Source organism: Mixophyes fleayi, chromosome 5 (assembly GCF_038048845.1).
Source record: "Mixophyes fleayi isolate aMixFle1 chromosome 5, aMixFle1.hap1, whole genome shotgun sequence".
NCBI lineage: Eukaryota > Metazoa > Chordata > Amphibia > Anura > Limnodynastidae > Mixophyes > Mixophyes fleayi.
The window spans coordinates 36078870-36097424 of record NC_134406.1 but is presented as its reverse complement, the minus strand read 5'-3'; positions in this window follow the sequence as shown (position 1 = coordinate 36097424).

The window sequence follows — 18555 nt, the reverse complement described above, 5'->3', positions numbered from 1 at the left end:
CGTGTGACATCACTTCCTGTTGCGTGGGAATCCTTTATTCAGATAGTTAAGCAAGGGCTCAGTGCCTCACAGAAAGGCATGATAAGGCATTGATACATGGAGACGTCACTTCCAGCAATGTCACTGTTTGCTTACAGCATTGATGGGATAATGCATGGCTGTCCTCTGGGTACTGCAAAAGTACATTATGGAACAATAGGGATAGCTAAAATAAACTGTAATATAAATTATGAGAACAGATAAAGTATTACATTAAAACACAATTATGACAATAATACAGTTGCATTATGTTATGTTATATAAAATAACGTAAAGTGGCTCTTTCTCCTTTCTATGATAATAGCTTCATCAACACAACAATGAAATAAATATATAAGGTATAAAGTGCTAAGAAATTAGTATAAGGTGAATGATGTATATAAATATGATTAATTAGAGATGTATAGGATGGTATAGAGATGGTAGGCTTTGTCTAACCCTTCTAGCCATGCCAGATCTTCCGGCTGGTTTTGTTATCTATGCTTAGGTCTTGTATTTAATTGAAAATGTTCCAGTGTTGGTCAACTACTTTCTTTAATTTGTGGCTGTCAGCTGAAGGGCTGGAGAGAGGTCCAATAATTAGTGTCTGCAGGCAACAGTTAAGCATGGTGGAGGTTCCTTGCAAGTTTGGGGCTGCATTTCAGCAAATGGAGCTGGAGATTTGGTCAGGATTAATGGTGTCCTCAATGGTAAGAAATACAGTCAGTTTCTTATCCATCATGCAATACCATCAGGGAAGCTTTTGATTGGCTCCAAATTTATTCTGCAGCAGGACAAGGACCCCAAACATACAACCAATGTCATTAAGAACTATCTTCAGTGTAAAGAAGAATGAGGAGTCCTGGAAGTGATGATATGGCCCCCACAGAGCCCTGACCTCAACATCATCAAGTCTGTCTGGGATTACATGAAGAGACAGAAGGACTTGAGCAAGTCTACATCCACTGAAGATCTATGGTTAGTTCTCCCTGCCGAGATCATTCAAAAACTGTGTGCAAGTGTACCTAGAAGAATTGATGCTGTTTTGAAGGCAAAGGGTGGTCACACCAAATATTGATTTGATTTCTATTCTGTTCACTCACTTTGTATTTTGTTAATTAATAAAAAATAAGCTATTAACAGTTCTATTTTTGAAAGCATTCTTATTGTGTGGCATTTTTTCCATACCTGCCTAAATCTTTTGCACAGTACTGTATATATATATATATATATATATATATATATATATATATATATATATACTTATGTAGAGATTTGAAAAGCTAGGTGCAAATTTAGTTGCCATTGCAGCTCCTTAAAGCTGTATGAGGTACTAACTGAGAAATTAATCTGGTTCCTCTAGCATTCTTTGAGCGGCCATTGTCCTTTCACTTTGCATGATATTCATATACAGTAGAGTGAATGGATGTCAATTGTACACCAAATGTATCATCATTATCCAGGATGTTCAGTATGTGCATTGTGTCTCTGAGATAGGAGGTGCCTACGTAGTGTTATACAACCTTGTCCACATGTTCCAATAGGTTTGGAGTTCTGGAATTAATCCCATATACTACTGTTTATGTACTTGTTAGAAACCATTAGGCACACAGCTGCACAAATGTCTACAATTAAGATTACACTATATATATATATATATATATATATATATATGTGTGTGTGTGTGTGTGTGTGTGTGTGTGTGTGAAGAGGGGTATTTTGCTTATTGCTCTAATGAAGTTCTCACTGCTACAATGAAACACGTAAAGATATTAGTCACTAGTTGTATCTTTTCAGTATATACTATTACTAGTATTAGGTTTTCTGGTTACATTTATTCTGGTACTACAAGATCTGCTACATCTCAGGAGGACCTTTACACAGATCCAATGGAGATGACATTTCACTGCAAGTATTCTAGCTAAAGATTTACTCTTTACATGGGTCCTCTGGATTAACACTGACTGTTGCATGAAAATTAATTGTGATACTGATATTGGATGACTTGAGGAGAGACTTCATAAATACAAACTGGGATGAATATTTCGCTACTAGTGTTGATGAATTTATTATATATAGTTTTATGATCCAGCTAGAAAGAATATATTTACTACCATAGAGTTAAGTCCTGGAGGCATTCAAGTACATCCGAACATATTTAGTTCTGCAGGAAAGGCGGCTGCTAAAAGTGAAGACCTCTACTATTCCAGTTCTAAAAGCTTATCAAATAGCCGTGGCCCTAACAATTAATAAATAATTTTTTGGTAATGTGACTGTTTTGTTATTTTTATAAACTAGATATAATAGATTTATGTACTGTTTCTTATTTTCTTCTTTTACTGTTGATCCCCCTGGTGGGGTCTCAAGTGATTTGTCAATCTTGATTAAAAAGTAGAATGATATTTGGGGGTGTTGGTCCTCTAGGAACAGGAACTATTATTTTTATTACTCAGTAGGAGTGAATATTCACCTTCTCCTAGGAATTTGCTTTGATCCATGTTGAACATTAGTGTAGGATTTGCTCTCTCTGATTAAAGTTCAATCCATAACAACAAATCCTCTCTCTCACAGACAAAATTCGCCCAGCACACTGCTATAACCAGCAAAGGAGCTGCCATTTCTGCTTGTACATAAAAATGCAAAAGTACACCATGTATTGAGCATCAGGAGAGGAAATGTAAAACCTTTGAAGACCTTAACTCAGAGGGTGGAAGAACGTACCCATCGGTTCTAGGTCTTGCAGAGCTGTTTTGGTGCCAACGCTCAAATTGGTCCAACTTTAAATAAAAGTTGTGACCTTATTTCATCATTCACAATTGTTATGTCTTTATTTCACAAGGTGTAAAATGTTTTAATATACAAAGGTTACATGGGCAATGAGAAGATGAATGCAGATTCTGGATATATCAGACTGTTGTTGGTTGTCCTCAGATCCCTGTTTGTTCAGCTGTGTTGTTTAACTGTGATTTTCCATCACTTTGGAAGTTAATAATTTAGGCGGTAATCACATTTGCTTCTACGCCCAGCAATTGCATCCCCCTAGACTGATGCTGAATACATGGTGTACTTCATTTACAAAACTAGCTTCCTGCGTATTTTATTTAAACCAATTGCACACAGTGTAAAACCATTTCTGTATCACTATCCATACATTACAACAATATAAATCTCTTTACTCTATGAGAGTTGCCTTTGTTGGCCTCTGAATCATTAGTCCATTATGTATCTTACAATTATTTATCTGCTCTTGTTGGCAATGCTTCTGATCTGGAGCTGGGATCACTTATATCCTCGTCAGCTAATTAGATACAAATTACCTGTACATTAGTGTGCTGATGTCAGTCTCTTGTGGATATACCACTAACACACTGTATAGAGAATGAGCAACGCAGGGCTCTCATTTCTGCACCTCACTTGTCACCATAAACATTTCGTACATCTCTCAAGATCAGCCGACTTGTCACATTCAGAACATCTTGTGGCTTCCCTTTATCACTCGCACAACCTATTTTCTGTATGAAAAACAGAAAACATTATTAGCCTCAAGAGATTTTGTGATAACACAAGAAGCTGATTTCTGAGAAAAGACTTTCAAATAGATAAAATATAGTTTCTGACTTTCTTAGGAGGGTATAAATATAGTACTTTACAATTATGGAAATTTTCATCTTATCTTTTTATCTCTACACATGTAAGAGTTTGGAGAGTCGCAAGAAGACATTATCAGTATATTAACTTTTCTTACGTATAATGTATAAAATTGCAAGTAAACATAACATACAGTCCACATACCTTACCTTACATTACAGAATCCATACTGTTTTCGGGTTTTTTCTATGTTCTCTCCCACTTTTTCCATTTACTTTTTTCTGTATTTTTATTTATAAGATGAAATGCAGCTGATCTAAAGCTGTACCATACTGTGTTGCAAATTATAAATGCATTAATTTGGCAAGTTTTTGTAAATAAGTGGCCGCTTGTACAGACTTTGGATTGAGTCAACTTTATTATACCACCCTACCTTGTGGTACGATTATAAAAACATACACCAGGGTAGAGTGGTCTAATATAATTACTAATATTAAAGTATGGAATCCTTCACAGCACACACAAATGGTAGATTTATTTTTTTATTTTTCATTCAAATATTTTTACCACTGATGGTTAAAAGGCAGGTCAACAGCACAGAGGATTTTAGCAGCAGTGAGGATGAGGATTCCTTTGTGTAAATCATGGAAACGTATTTGCATCCCATCTATTTGTTAATTCTTTCTGAGCTAGCTGGTGTGCTTATTTACATCTTCTTCTACAGTACCAGAATTGTCACTTTCTGCATTCATTTGATAACACATGCTTCAACCTTTGTCAACATCTCAGTTCTGTCCGGAGGCCTGTAACCCCTGCTAAGAACTCATATGCAGAGCGATCAGACTGGTTTCCTGCGTATATAACCTACAACATGTATCATGGATTTAATGCACACCACTACAGCAATCATGCAAACATAAGATGGTCTTTACTCAAAGCAATTATACATTTTTTATTTATTAATTGATAATTATTTCCACCTACAAATTATGCAGAGAATATTAAAATGAGTCACATCAGTCTCTTCCCCAGTGGTTCTTGCCATCCATAGTCCCTACTACTCGGACTCACACAATATTGGGGAACTGTCAAGTACATAAATAAATAGACTGAAAAAAACTTGAGATGTAAATAAATATATAAGGGGCCAGATTTAATAGTAACACAAATTGTTGTACTAAATATAAGAAGAGGAATTTGTTGACAGTGGTCAAGGTATCACAGTTTCATAAATAAATAGATCTACAAAACTATTGAATTATACCATAATATAACAAATAACTTCTCATCCACAAACTGATAAATACGTTATTATGATTCCTATAATACGATCTTTTTCATTGTGAAATTCATTCCGTAATCTTAAAATCACAATGTCCAATAGATAGATATACCTGAGAGCCACATGATTATATCAACTCGGTGGGAGTCTAGTTGTTATTACCTAAAGGTAAGTTATCAACATGGGCACAGTGGTTAGCATTGCTGCTTCACAATGCTATGGACTTGGGTGTTATCTGTATGGGACCCATGTGTTTTCCTGATGTCTGTGAAGACTTCTATTGGGTTTCTTCCCAAAATCCCAAAACATACTGATACGTTGATTGGCTGCTGACTAAGCTGGATTTGGTATGCCTTTTTGTGAGCCTATTGAAAGGAAATTAGATTGTAAGTTCCACTGAGACAGGGACCGATATGCCCGAATAAAATGATCTTCTTGTACTGTGCTACTTAGTATGTTGGTACTATATAAAAAAAGACTGATAATTAATGCAAAGAAGAATTTCCATATCCCTATATTATTTATTAGCTAATAATATTCACATTACGGTTTTTTTTCTGTTTATTCACTAGGATAATTTTCCAGTTCTAGGTAAGTTTCATTCTCATTCTTCCTTGGAAAAGAAACCTTTGATTCTGGATCCTAATTAAATTATATGATTCTCTGCGGATATTTTTACAATATTCTACTCTCTGATAAAACAACGTTGTTCACATGACATTTAAATATGCATTGCTTGGAGACCTGTGACAAGTTTAAATTTATGTTCAATTGTCAGCTCATTTACAAGAAGTCTGGCAGACTACTTTCTTGAGAATAGTCTGATGCCAGACTGTAGCACATTAACAATCTAGCATCTGTTACTAGTGGGTATTGCAGTGAAGGCCTCTTGTTTTTGTTATCTGTAATAAAAATAAAATGCAAGTTTTTTTTCATAAACCTGCTCCCAGACTCAAATAAGTTAAAAGTCTACCCAAAACAGTGGGTTGCCATTTTGTGGCTTGAACCAATGTCCAGCCAATCGACTCACCGGGAGCTAGTAGCATCACAGAGGCACAAGGGAGGAGATGACTCCCACCTCTGTTATGTCATTAGTTCCTAGTGAATTAATAGGCAGAGTTCTGGTTCACCCCCAAAAAAATGGCTGTCGCCACAGAGTCGGTGATTGAATCTAAAAAAGCAAAGAAGGACGTTATTTGATATTAATGTATAACAAATGCTGTGTGTTACTGAGCTGAAAACTATATGTGAAATAACTGTAGTTTTATACTTAGCTAAAGAAGTCTACCATACTTTCTTTCACTCCTCTACCGCAGATTTCCATGTTTGGAGGGAGGAGCTTCTCTAGCATAGCAGACTGGACTGGTTCATTCATACACAGCAGGTTTCCATGTTTGGAGGGAGGAGCTTCTCTAACACAGCAGATTGAATTGGTTCATTCATACACAGCAAGTTTCCATGTTTGGAGGGAGAAGCTTCTCTAACATAGCAGACTGGAATGGTTCATTCATACACAGCAGCAGGGCCATTGATGTCACAGAAGCTCAAATTACTGTTTTTTCAACTTTTTTACCTATTTTAGATCCCATTTGGACACTGCCCTAAAAACGTGGCAGGATGTTCAGCTGTCTGGGGTGGAGTTGGGAGGTACTATTTTACTTTTTTATTAGCGCAACAGTGGAATGTAAACTTTAATAGTTGAATTAACTTTATCTGCATTAAATAATTGTTAAATGTTAAAAACACCTTATGGATCAATTATGGATCAATTATGCAAGTCTGACTAGGTTACTGCAAAATGTGGTAGAACAAAAATCAGACCAGAACATAATGAGTGAAATGTATGCCACTCTAGGTAGAAAATAACGAGCTAATGCATTCGGTTCTTTACAAGACAGCAGCAGAAAACATGTAATAAATCACAATAATTGTGGTAAAGTCTGAGATTCAAATCTAGGCAGATATTATACATGCAATCAAGAGACAATACACTGTTCTATATAACATTTCTCTCATATTAAATTTGAGTCTCTAGTTCTAGACATTGAAAGATAGATACTGTACTATACAATAGTGAACCATTGCAGATGTATTAAATATACAATTCCTGACACAAAAAAAAGTTAATAAAAGATATGTTTTAGTCTGCACAAACTATGCAGCTTCGAAAAGAGGAAAAATCACTGTTTGGATTAACAAATAATCTATTGCTGTATCTATTACTTTAAAGACTAAAGCCGTCTCTTAAGTGCATTGATGCAGCCAGTCACAGCTGTTAACAATTCTCTGATTGCAATAAAATCCTGATGCCTCTAAATACTTGATGAAGATTTCTTTCAAAATAATATGTGTCATAAAAAATGCATGTGAAAACAGATTGGAAACCAACTAACAAAGTGTCCACTAAAAGAAGAGGTATTTCAGATTTTCCTGCCATTAAATTTTGTTTTCTGGCTGGAAAAAAAAATAAAATAGTTGGTACTTTAGTGATATAAAGTTAGCAACTTGCAAAAGTGGCAACTGTAAGTAAATTACTTAACTCCCTTGTCAAGTGCTAGTGGTCTTATTTCATTTTCAGGCTCACAACTCTTCTTAATGAATAGTTCCTCTTACAGTGGATCAATCTTTTTTATATATATTCAGAAAAGAGGAAAGTACACGTATCCCGTCATGATCGCTACGTGATGGGCACTTATATGTCTTTATTATGGATAAATCAGATAATAGTATATAGAGTGATTTTTAGTTGGGATATAATAATCTGCACTCAATCAATATATGGTATCATATGTTTTGTTTGTTGCAAATACATTGGGCCTGATTCATTAAAGAAAGTAAGGCAAAAAAATGAGTAAGATTTCTCCTGGACAAAACCATGATACAATGCAGGGGGTGTAAATTAGTTTATTATTTTGCACATAAGTTAAATACTGGCTGTTTTTTTATGTAGCACACAAATACTTGATAGCTTATTTGTACATTGAATTTTAAAGTTGATCTAGGACATGCCCTACCGCAACTATAAATCCGCCATCACATTTTAAATTTACCTCCCTCTCAGATGCAACATGGTTTTGCCAAGGTGCAAAGTTACTTGATTTTCTTGCTTTACTTTTCTTAATAAATCAGGCCCATTGTCTAATTTATTTTAAATGCATTCATTTATCTTTTTTATTTTAAAATAAAGTGGTTTAAAAGAAATCTGTTTTGACTTGTAAAATTGTATATACATTTGTGGTTAAAGAGTGCAGTTTGTCCATCTTTATCTTCTATATGTATAAACAGGGTCGCACAGAACTCTGAGACAACAGCTACTTCACATACAGTATATGTAATTAGCGATACCTAAGATCTCAGCGCCATTAGATTTGATATTTCTGAAATAATTTACAGCTAACTCACACTGTACCCTCCTTCATCTTCACACACTCTGTGACCTCCTTCATCTCCACACACTCTGTGCCCCCTGTATAGACACACTCTGTGTCCCCTGCATCCACACACTCTGTGCCCCCTGCATCCACACACTCTGTGCCCCCTGTATAGACACACTCTGTGTCCCCTGCATCCACACACTCTGTGCCCCCTTCACCCACACACTCTGTGCCCCCTGCATCCACACACTCTGTAGCCCCTGCATCCACACACTGTGCCCCCTTAATCCACACACTCTGTGCCCCCTGCATCCACACACTGTGTGCCCCTGCATCATCTGCATCCACACACTCTGTGCCCCCTGCATCCACTCACTCTGCCCCCTCTGCATCCTCGCTCTGCGCCCTCTGCATCCTCGCTAGGCCCCCTCCTTCATTCTTTTGCCCCTCCATTGATGTCTCCTATCACCATTCCCCTCCGTTTCTTTACTCACCATACTTGACCTTCTTTCTTCTATTTCTTCTGTCTTTTCTTCTATCTTACCAATTCAGCGGTGCCTGGGACCCAGCATCCTCCTTCCTGGATTGGTAAGTTTTTTTTTCCCAATCTATTAAATAAAGCAACTGGGGGTTCAAATTATCGTCATATACTCAGGATATCTGTAAATTTTGCAACAAAACAATACCGAATTAAAATGCCAAAAGTTCAAAAATGATGCTTCCAAACACCCTGCCTAGTTCCGATTCTAATCAGTGACACAGTGAAATAACAAGATGACTCTGGGGGGTGGATTAACCCAGCTATTCACAAACTTACTGTCAAAAAAGCAATATTTTAACTAATTATTTGCTGAATTGATTTGTGGATTTTTAATTTTATAACCATTTATTTATCTGTACTCATAAGCACTACTGCTACACACCATAGATATCGAATGCACTTAAAAAACTCACTCTTTTTCTTCTAAGCTAAAAGTTAACTACACATATGTTATATGTTTATTTTGAGTGCACACAGGAATGTTTCTTCCGCCAAACTCCACTGCATTTTTGAACAAAGTTTAGGCAAACTCATAGTTGCCTACTCTCATAGTTGCCTACTCTCTCGGAATGTCCGGGAGACTCACACATTTTTGGGAGCTCTCCCGGTCTCCCGGGAGAGCAGGGCAACCTCTCGTATCCTGCCCGGTTCGTTGGTGAAGTGGGTGGGGGCGGGGTTAATTGTGTCATCCTGGCCCCGCCCCCTGACAGTGGTATTGTATAGCAGGGGGCGGGGCCTAATGACGCAATTAGTGTGGTCACACCCCAATATACGGCCAACTTTGGAGATCACCCCTCTGGGACAAGTTGACAAGTATGAGTAAACTGTATCTACTTAAAGGGATTAAAATCCCTCCCCTTGCCCCTGTTCACCTTCCAACCAAGCATAGTTCATAATTTGTAAAATATAACAGAAGTTGGGGTGAAAAAATTAATATTTTAACAAGCCTTAAGAAAGACCAATGATTCACTGCAATGTCTTTATCAGCTGCAAGCTTGATGCCTATTAAAATGAACCTTGTAAACAAACAATTGCAAAAAAAATTAAATAATACAGTAATTAGATATATTTCTAAACAGTGGTCTAAGTGGGGGTATGCCATACCGCCACTTCTAATTAATTAATTTAATTAAAAACTATCAAATTCCATTCACTTACATTCCCATTACATTTTTCATGCCGCCACTTCTAAAATTCTATACTGCCAGTTCTAAATTTCCACTTTGACCACTGTATCTAAACAATACTGTATGAAGCCATAAACATATTATTTAAAGTAAAGTATAGAAATAAGACATGCAAGTGACTATCTACAAAAAATAGAGTAACCATGGAAACAGAAACTCAGTATTGCGTGGATCTCATCTAAAAAATATTCGCACAAAAAACTCCACTCAAGTATACAAATCATGGAAAGCAATGTGACACTTGTAGAGAGTTAATGTTTGACAAAAGAGATGAAGGTAAATTGCCTGGTTACCTGCAGCGATCAATGAATGCTGAAATGTAGACTGAGATATTGTACGTAGTTTAAAAAGTACTAACAGAAACAGGATCTTGGGCTGCAACTAATTGAACAGACAACATGTAACTGGCCAAATTACTTAAGATTTGCGCTGTGATTATATGAGAATATTACAAAGCTGCTTGCATACTTAGATCATTGCCTGTATTGAGACAGGTTTCGATGCTGTCACTTGGTTTATTGTTAAATGTAAGTTTGGCTGGTACCCAGGAGCCACACAAGCCCCTGGAGAGATGGCACCAAATATGGCTCTGCATATTGTACTTGGCATTTGATATTGCTCTTAATTTTAAACTGGGCACCAGATAAGGCTGAATATTACAGATATGACTCTGTATATTAGATCGGGCACTGGTTATATCTCTGCACATAAGACTTGGCATCAGATACAGTTTGGCTCTGCATATAAAACTGGATACCAGTAATATTTGCAGCTGATACCTGGTGCCCAGCTTAATATGTGGAGCCTAAGGAAATTTTGGGCACAGGGCAATTTCCCTATTTGGTCCTGATTAGGTAACCTTCTACATTATCCATTACCTGATATAAAACAGGCCAAAGCTCGTATCAAAATGATACGAATGTACTTTAGCCCTGAATGTGGGTTATCTTTCTCCAATTCTTGTGGTGTATATTTTAGAAATGCTACTGTATATGCTGTTTTAATTAATATAGAGTCAGACATGACAAATAAATCTTTGAAATGACTTCTTAGCTGTTAGAGAAATAGAGTTGATAAAAAAATGTATTATTTTATATTATTCTAATTCACTAATATCAGATTTTTTTGTCCAAATTCTGCAGATTCTATGTACTAAATGCCGACGCACTTGTGTCACATGGTCCATATTGGACTATATATCAGTGAATGCATAAAAGCCATAATAGGATCAACTCAAGCAAGCATATAATTTAAATAATAGAATAATTCTAAATATCATCAGTAGCAGCATCCCATCTTTGTACGATATATAGTAACAAAGTTCTGGAATTTTGCTTAACATGAGTAAGGTAAACACACGACAAGTAAACTCTCCAGTCATGTCATGGGAAATTGCCCTCATATCATCTCATCTTTGTCTTTTATTCTTGGTTCCTATCTCAACTACTTGCTTGTTCATAAGATCTGTTGATTTATGAGTGAAGTAGAGATCGTATAGTTTTGAGTAAGAGCCCAGTTTACAAAAAAAAGAGAGCTGAACAGTTTATGATACTAATTTCTCTGTCAATATGAGAACTTTAACCTTAAAAATATTTTCTTTAGTTGAAACTCATAGGCAAGACTTAAGCATTCTAAGTCCCAGCATATTGGACTTGTATGGATTTCTACATCCTCAAAAGCTGGAGAGCCACAAGTCACCTATCTTTGCCAGGCACTCTACAATGTCATGGGATCTATAAATGGCATTCTTAGAACTTTACATAGGGTATTACAAAGTGTGCAGGAAAGGCCCAAAATCTGTAAATTCAGCTTAGATACTTGTAAATTATCATTGGCTTTACAGGGTTCTGACTGCTATGGAGCATCACTTATGCCAACTATACACAGAGCAATCACTTTTGATGAAATTGGACCAATGACTGTGTGCAGCTTATAAGCAGGAATGATAATGTTTTCATCAGTCTAGCTGGTAAATATGCTCAGCCAATGATAGCAACCTTCATTTGTGTGTGACCATAGGTTAACTGCACTCAGAACAATTGCACAGATTGATTGCTGGAAGTGTATCTGAGCAGTTTGGTCAAATTGGACACATATCTAATCATTTGGCATTGATACTGGGCAACTGAATATGACATGGTGTCTGGGAATTAATTCAATAATGCAGCGGCTGAGCATCTAAATAAGTTCTGGTCAACAAGCATCAGGATATAAATAGTAATAAACAAGACTAGGTACAAAGCATTACGAGGGCCCTGCTTGCAAGCTTATAAATGATAGGGAAATAGGAGTTTGATACATGAGGTTAAGTGACAATTGTTGCATATTGATGATGCCAAATAGCAATGGGAAAAGTGCTTAGTCGGGTTATGTGATCCAGTCAGGGGTCGAGGGTTTTTGGATGGAGAAAGAGAATAAATGTAAGTTTGTGTGAACTGTGTAGTGTGATGGTAATTGGGTAGAAGAGCTTAGAGAGGTTAAGAAGGTGGCTCAGAATTGTGTTAAAGAAAAGAGATTAGTTTTCATGACGTGTTTGAAGGTCTAGAGGCAAGGGGAAAGTCTTGTATGAGGGTGGAATGAGTGTGGGTGTGAGGTGCAAGTCTTGGGCAGAGCAGAGGGGACAAGCTGGGAGATATTTTGAGACAAGGGAAGAGATATCTATATATAAATGTATGTTATTGTGCTTGTCAGAGGAAGTAAACTCATGTATATCAACATTGATTGCTGGCCCTGTTCTCTCTACAGGTTGGGTATAGATTATATATTTACATTTAGGAGTGAATCCAGTTGAAGGGTGAACATTTGCACCTGGATAAACCATGTTACAATGCAAGGGGTACAACTGCAGTTCTCTACATGCAGGGAAACTACTGCCTGTTTCTTCATGTAGCACACAAATACTGGAGCCTTATTTTTACGCTGTGATGTAGAGCTGAGCTAGGACACACCTCTCTCCCAGCTCTAAATCTGTCCACAGAATTTATATTTATATTTAAACCTGCAGCACAACATGGTTTTGCCAAAGTGAAAAAAATGCATCTTCTACATAGGCAGTCCCAGGATTTCTAGAGGTGGGTTTCCAAGGGTTTGAATGTGGAGGGGGCATGATCAGCTCATTCAGAGGACGTGACTAGCACTCAACAAGCTCTAATCATCCTCCAGCCCAATGCATTCTCCCTTTTAATATAGCACTCAACCACTGGTTAATGCATGAGGCCTGCCCTTTGAGTTCTCTTGCATTGCATCCCTGGTTATGCGGAACAACTGGACGAGAAGTAAAAACAATCTCCACCTTCCCCGTAATTTATTTACATCCAACCCTAATTTTCTAACTTAAATTATAATATATAAATATATAGTAGAAATCACCAAATAAAGACTCCTTGCTCCAGGTATTCTCAAGCAGCAGCTGTTTTATTTGCAGCATAAAACAGCTCATCACAAACACAAATAATCCATGGCTTCCTCACACACTATCTCAGCCCACAGTCCCTGACTATCGTCCGGCTGCTTGCCAGCATCAGAAGCCCCGCCCACCAGATCCCACAAACCTTTTATACACATACACACACCACATCAACCACACCCATGTTGTGCACCTGTGTGTCTGTGTGCTGTGGGAAAGACTAAGTGGGAATTTAACCCAGTCTGCAGGCTGTACCTGCAAACTCTCTGGAATTTTATCTTTCCCCATGCTGGAAAGGTGTAGCAAATAACCATTTTTGCCACAATATATATACATATATATATATATATATATATATATATATATATATCTACTATATAAATGCCTAGTGGCGTGTGTGAAAAAAAAACAAAAAACAAGCTGCAGCGCCACCTGCTGGGCAGAGTTATACACTGACCTATATATTTCTTGAAGGAGAAGTGACAGTTGGGAGTGGTTGGTGGTTGCCAGGGGTGACAGTGGGGAGTTTTTAATCCCTTAAGTAGCTTGATTTGACTAGAATGCAAGAGTATCATGCACGGGTTAACTTGTATATACATATATGTGTCTGTCCATATACATATATGTGTCTGTCCATATATATATATATATATATGTATATATATATATATATATATATATATATATATATATATATATATATATACATATATATATGGCACATTCATTTGATTTTACTTCTATGTATATTCTAAATTTGACTCTTTCAAAAATGTAATAAAACAGTTCAGAATTACCCAGTGACTATAATAAATTTCACCATGTATGTGGATGAATAAATATTTGACATTGTATATGTTTTTTCACATAATTTAATGAATAGTATATAAAGTCAAACGACTGCTTAAAATTTAATATAATGAAAGCTGAGGTGCTTAGTATGGAGAGGATATATCTGCTAGGGGCAGAGATCACATTTCCCTCTGCTTGGCTGCACTTGTCTACAACATGTCCACTCTTGCACTGTATGATCACATGGTCGTCATCGTGACCAATACACAGCTTCATGGGGATGAATGAAAAATACTGTTTGTCTGTGGACCAATCAGACGCTTCTCATTTCTGTCCTGCGCCAGCTGACTGTTAAGTGAGCAAAGTGAGTGAAATCAGTGGGAAATGCAGGTGAGCTGACTGAGAGGATATGTTTCAGGCAGGAGGTAGAGGGTTTCCAGGCAAATGACCACCCCTCTTTTCCCCTAGTGTGCATCTGTTCTAGCTGGACTTACTCCTAACTCTATATGAGGAACTTTGAAATACAGTGCCATATCTGGGGCCAAGTTTTATATGCAAAACTGTATATGGTGCCAAGTACAATACTCTGCACAGTCAATTTTCCTTTACACATCTATGTACTAAATATTACATACTTGCCAAGTTTTATTACCGTCCCTCCTGGAGGTCATGTGACAGTGGTATGACGGGACACGGTGATGTCATTGCATCACCATGGCCCCGACCCCTGCTATGAAATGCACAAAATCTTGGCATTGCATAGCGGGGGGTGGGGCTTGATTATGCAAATTTGCATCATTAGGCACCACCTTCATCATAGTCCAGCAGGATGTCTACTCTTCCGGGAGTCTGGGAGGACTCCTCGAAATTCGGGAGCCTCCTGGAAATTCTAGTAGAGAAGGCAAGTATGAAATATCACCAAAATATAGTAGAAATCATAAACACTCACCTCTTGGCAATTTTGGACATGATTGTCAACACCTCCTGACACTGTAAGTACCTCCAGAGCCTGGCCTGCTGTTTACTGAAGCTGAAACAACAAGCTGCTGCACAGGCATATGCAGTTACATCTGGTTCAGTGAATATATAGCACGGTAGCCTCTGTGAGTCACTAAGGGCTTTGCAGGTGTAATCTGCAATGATAGCTTAACTTTTGTAATGAAGCAATGCGCCTCCTCTCTGACCGCATTGCAGGAGGAGCAGGGCCGCCGAGAGGGGGGGGGAGCGGGTACAGTTTACCCGGGCCCGGCCATGCCAGGGGGCCCGGGCCGGGCCCCCGCTGCTAATTAATTTTTTTTTTTTTAATTTTTCTGTCTTGCGCTTTTTTTTCTAACTTTTTTTTTTTTTTTTTTCCCGCGGGGGGGGGGGGGGGGGGGGGGGGAGGGGGGGGTCTTGGGTTTCTTGGGAGCTGGGAGGAAGAATAAATTAAAAAAAAATAAATAAAATAAATACTCACGTGATCGCGCGGCGCCGTGTCCCTCCTCTCCTCCATTCACACTGACTGCCGGGCGTGACGTCATCAAGTCACGCCTGTCAGTCAGTGAGGAGCGCCGCAGCCAGCAGGAAGAAAGAAGACAGAAGAGGAGACAGAAGAGCAGAAAAGAAAAGAAAGAAGTTGACAAAAGGTAAGTAAAGAAACGGAGAGGCAAGGGGAGGAAAACAGAGAGGGACAGTACTATAAAGAAAGGGGACAGAGAAACAGAGGAGGAAAAAAAGGAGAGAGCCACAGAGGAATAAAAAAAAATTGGGGAAAGAGGAACAGAGGAGGGGAAAAAAAGTGGGAGAGAGGAACAGAGGAGGGAAAAAAAGGAGAGAGCCACAGGGGAATAAAAAAGAAAGTGGGAGAGAGGAACAGAGGAGGAAAAAAAGGAGAGAGTCACAGAGGAATAAAAAAAAATTGGGGAAAGAGGAACAGAGGAGGGGAAAAAAAGTGGGAGAGAGGCACAAAGTAAAAAAGAAGGGGGAAAAGCAGCATGGAGGTCGCAGTGTGAGCATAAGGGGGTACAGTGTAGTTGTGATGAAGGGGCACAGTATTGTGTGTGTAATGGCACAGGGGGCTTGTTGCAATGTAGTGTGTGTGAGGTAGGTGGCAGCTAATTAATGGGCGCTATTTTGTTTGTAGGGTGATGGTGAGGCAATTTAATAGTAGGGACTATTAATTTAAGATGGGGTGGTTTGGGGGCTATTGAATCTTGGGGTGAGTTTAGGGAGAATGAGGTCTATTTATTAAATGTGACTATGAATTATTTAATGGCAGTGATGGTTGCGGGAAATAGGTATTGCTGGGGCTGTTTGCAGGAAGGGATATAGGTTTATTTATTAAATGTGAATAGTATTATTTTAATGTTGGGGCTGGAGGAAGGCCTAATTATTAATCGTGGGTGCTATTGATTTAACGCTGGGGCTGGCTGTAATTTTCTAAATGTAGCCATTTTTTTTTCAAAATAGGTCCTTCAACATTTCTGGATCCGGACAAGCCACAACTAAAGAAAGCAGCAGCCACAGGTGGAGAAAGTGAGAAGAACAGGTAGGAGAGAGCAGCACAGTGTGTGAAATGTTGTGATTCTAGTAGGGACAATACCAATTTTTGGTGAATGTTGTGTCCAATGTAAGGTGTAGGCCAAGACTGAACTGTTTGTGTACACACTGCATTGTTTGTATACTACCCTGTGGTGGTAGATGTCCTGAAAGTCAGGAGTGCTTGAACATATGTGACGCTCCGGCGAATTGAGAGCCTAGTGGTTTTTATGTTAGCCACGCGCCCAATGGCACATTTGCCACGCCCCCAAATGCATGACCACACCCCCAAAAAATTTTGCACTGCCGTTTGGCTAGCCACGCCCCTGAATATATGACCATATACCTAATTTTTTTTGCGCCGCCGTATGGCGGCGCAAAAAAATTTTGGGGCTTCACTATGAGGGGGGCCCCATGAATTTGTTGTACCCGGGCCCTGAATTCTTCTTGGCAGCCCTGAGGAGGAGACATACTTCAAATGAAATGGGGTTCTGTGCAGTAGGTGGTTTGAGTGCCGGGGGCTGTATAATGTCATCTGAGATGCAATAGAGATGCGTAATATTGCTGTTAATGAGGCATGCAAATTGTACTTAGCATTCACTATGTAGGAAGCCCCTAAATGATTACTGTACAGGGCTCGATTTTGTTTAAAACTGCTTCCATTCCTGCACAGACCAGCGTCCATGTACAAAGAGATTTTATACACTGGCTCACTAAAGCAGACCTCTTGTGCAGTTTATAAAAAAAACTAACATTAATATTATAATCTGAATAAACTCCTAATTGCAATGTAAAATTATGAATGCACACACCCTCCATCGCGTCATAAATGCCTTAGGCATGATTTAAATTAGCTGCACATTATATTTACATAATAAATTCAGTTAAATTAAGAGTCGTACATGTTGATGAAGTTACCCTAAACCTACTGATACATATTTTCAAAACTGGTAAGGTCATGATATGTGAGTCAATACATCCCAAAAAAATCCCATTAATACTAGTGGAGAACAAATGTGCCTTTCTCTACCTAACCACTGCAGGCAATAGTGTAACATGTGCCATTAGCTGTCTGCTACCCTCTTCTCTCAGAAGGAAACAGTCACAGCCACCAACAAAGAGGTGCTGAGGCAGCTGCACACACCACTCTGTTGGGACTTACAATTGGTGAGCGTCTGCTGGCAATAAAAGCACCAATAAGGGTGGTCAGTAATGACCAGTTACTGATAGTAAGCAGAGCCCCAAGGCAATTCGGTAAAACATATAGAACTCAATTGGTGTTCTGCATCTATAGGCACGCTAAATATAATGACTAACTAAAACCACCAAATCTGGGGTAACAGTAAATGTTCATAAACAAAGTCCACACAGAAGTTACAAATATAGGTATTAGAATGTAACTGCTGATGCTTCAAACTCCACAGATAAAGATAAGTCTTTTTCCTCAAATTGTGGGTAGTAGATATATATTTAATGTAAAAAGAAAATCGCAACATGGTGCAGTATGTTCTATTTTCAGATTATAGAATTATTTTAATGAACAGGTGAAGGAAATATTAAGTACCACCATGTCCACACAGAGAAGTCCTTTCGTGTTTATGCTTACTTCCAAAATGATGGAAAAGCTCCTTAAACCAGAAAACGTAATGAGAGTTTAAGTAGGAAGCCCTCCTCCAGAACACTTCCCCTTCGTGTGTATGCTTATTGAGGAAAACTTAAAGGTGCATGTGATACTGATTTCCATCAATCCATATGACTTTCTATTCTTATTTCTTTATCTCCCCCAACGATGTCTCAAAGGTTGTTTTAGGTTGATATGTAAAGTAAATAAAAAATGGGATATATTGTGC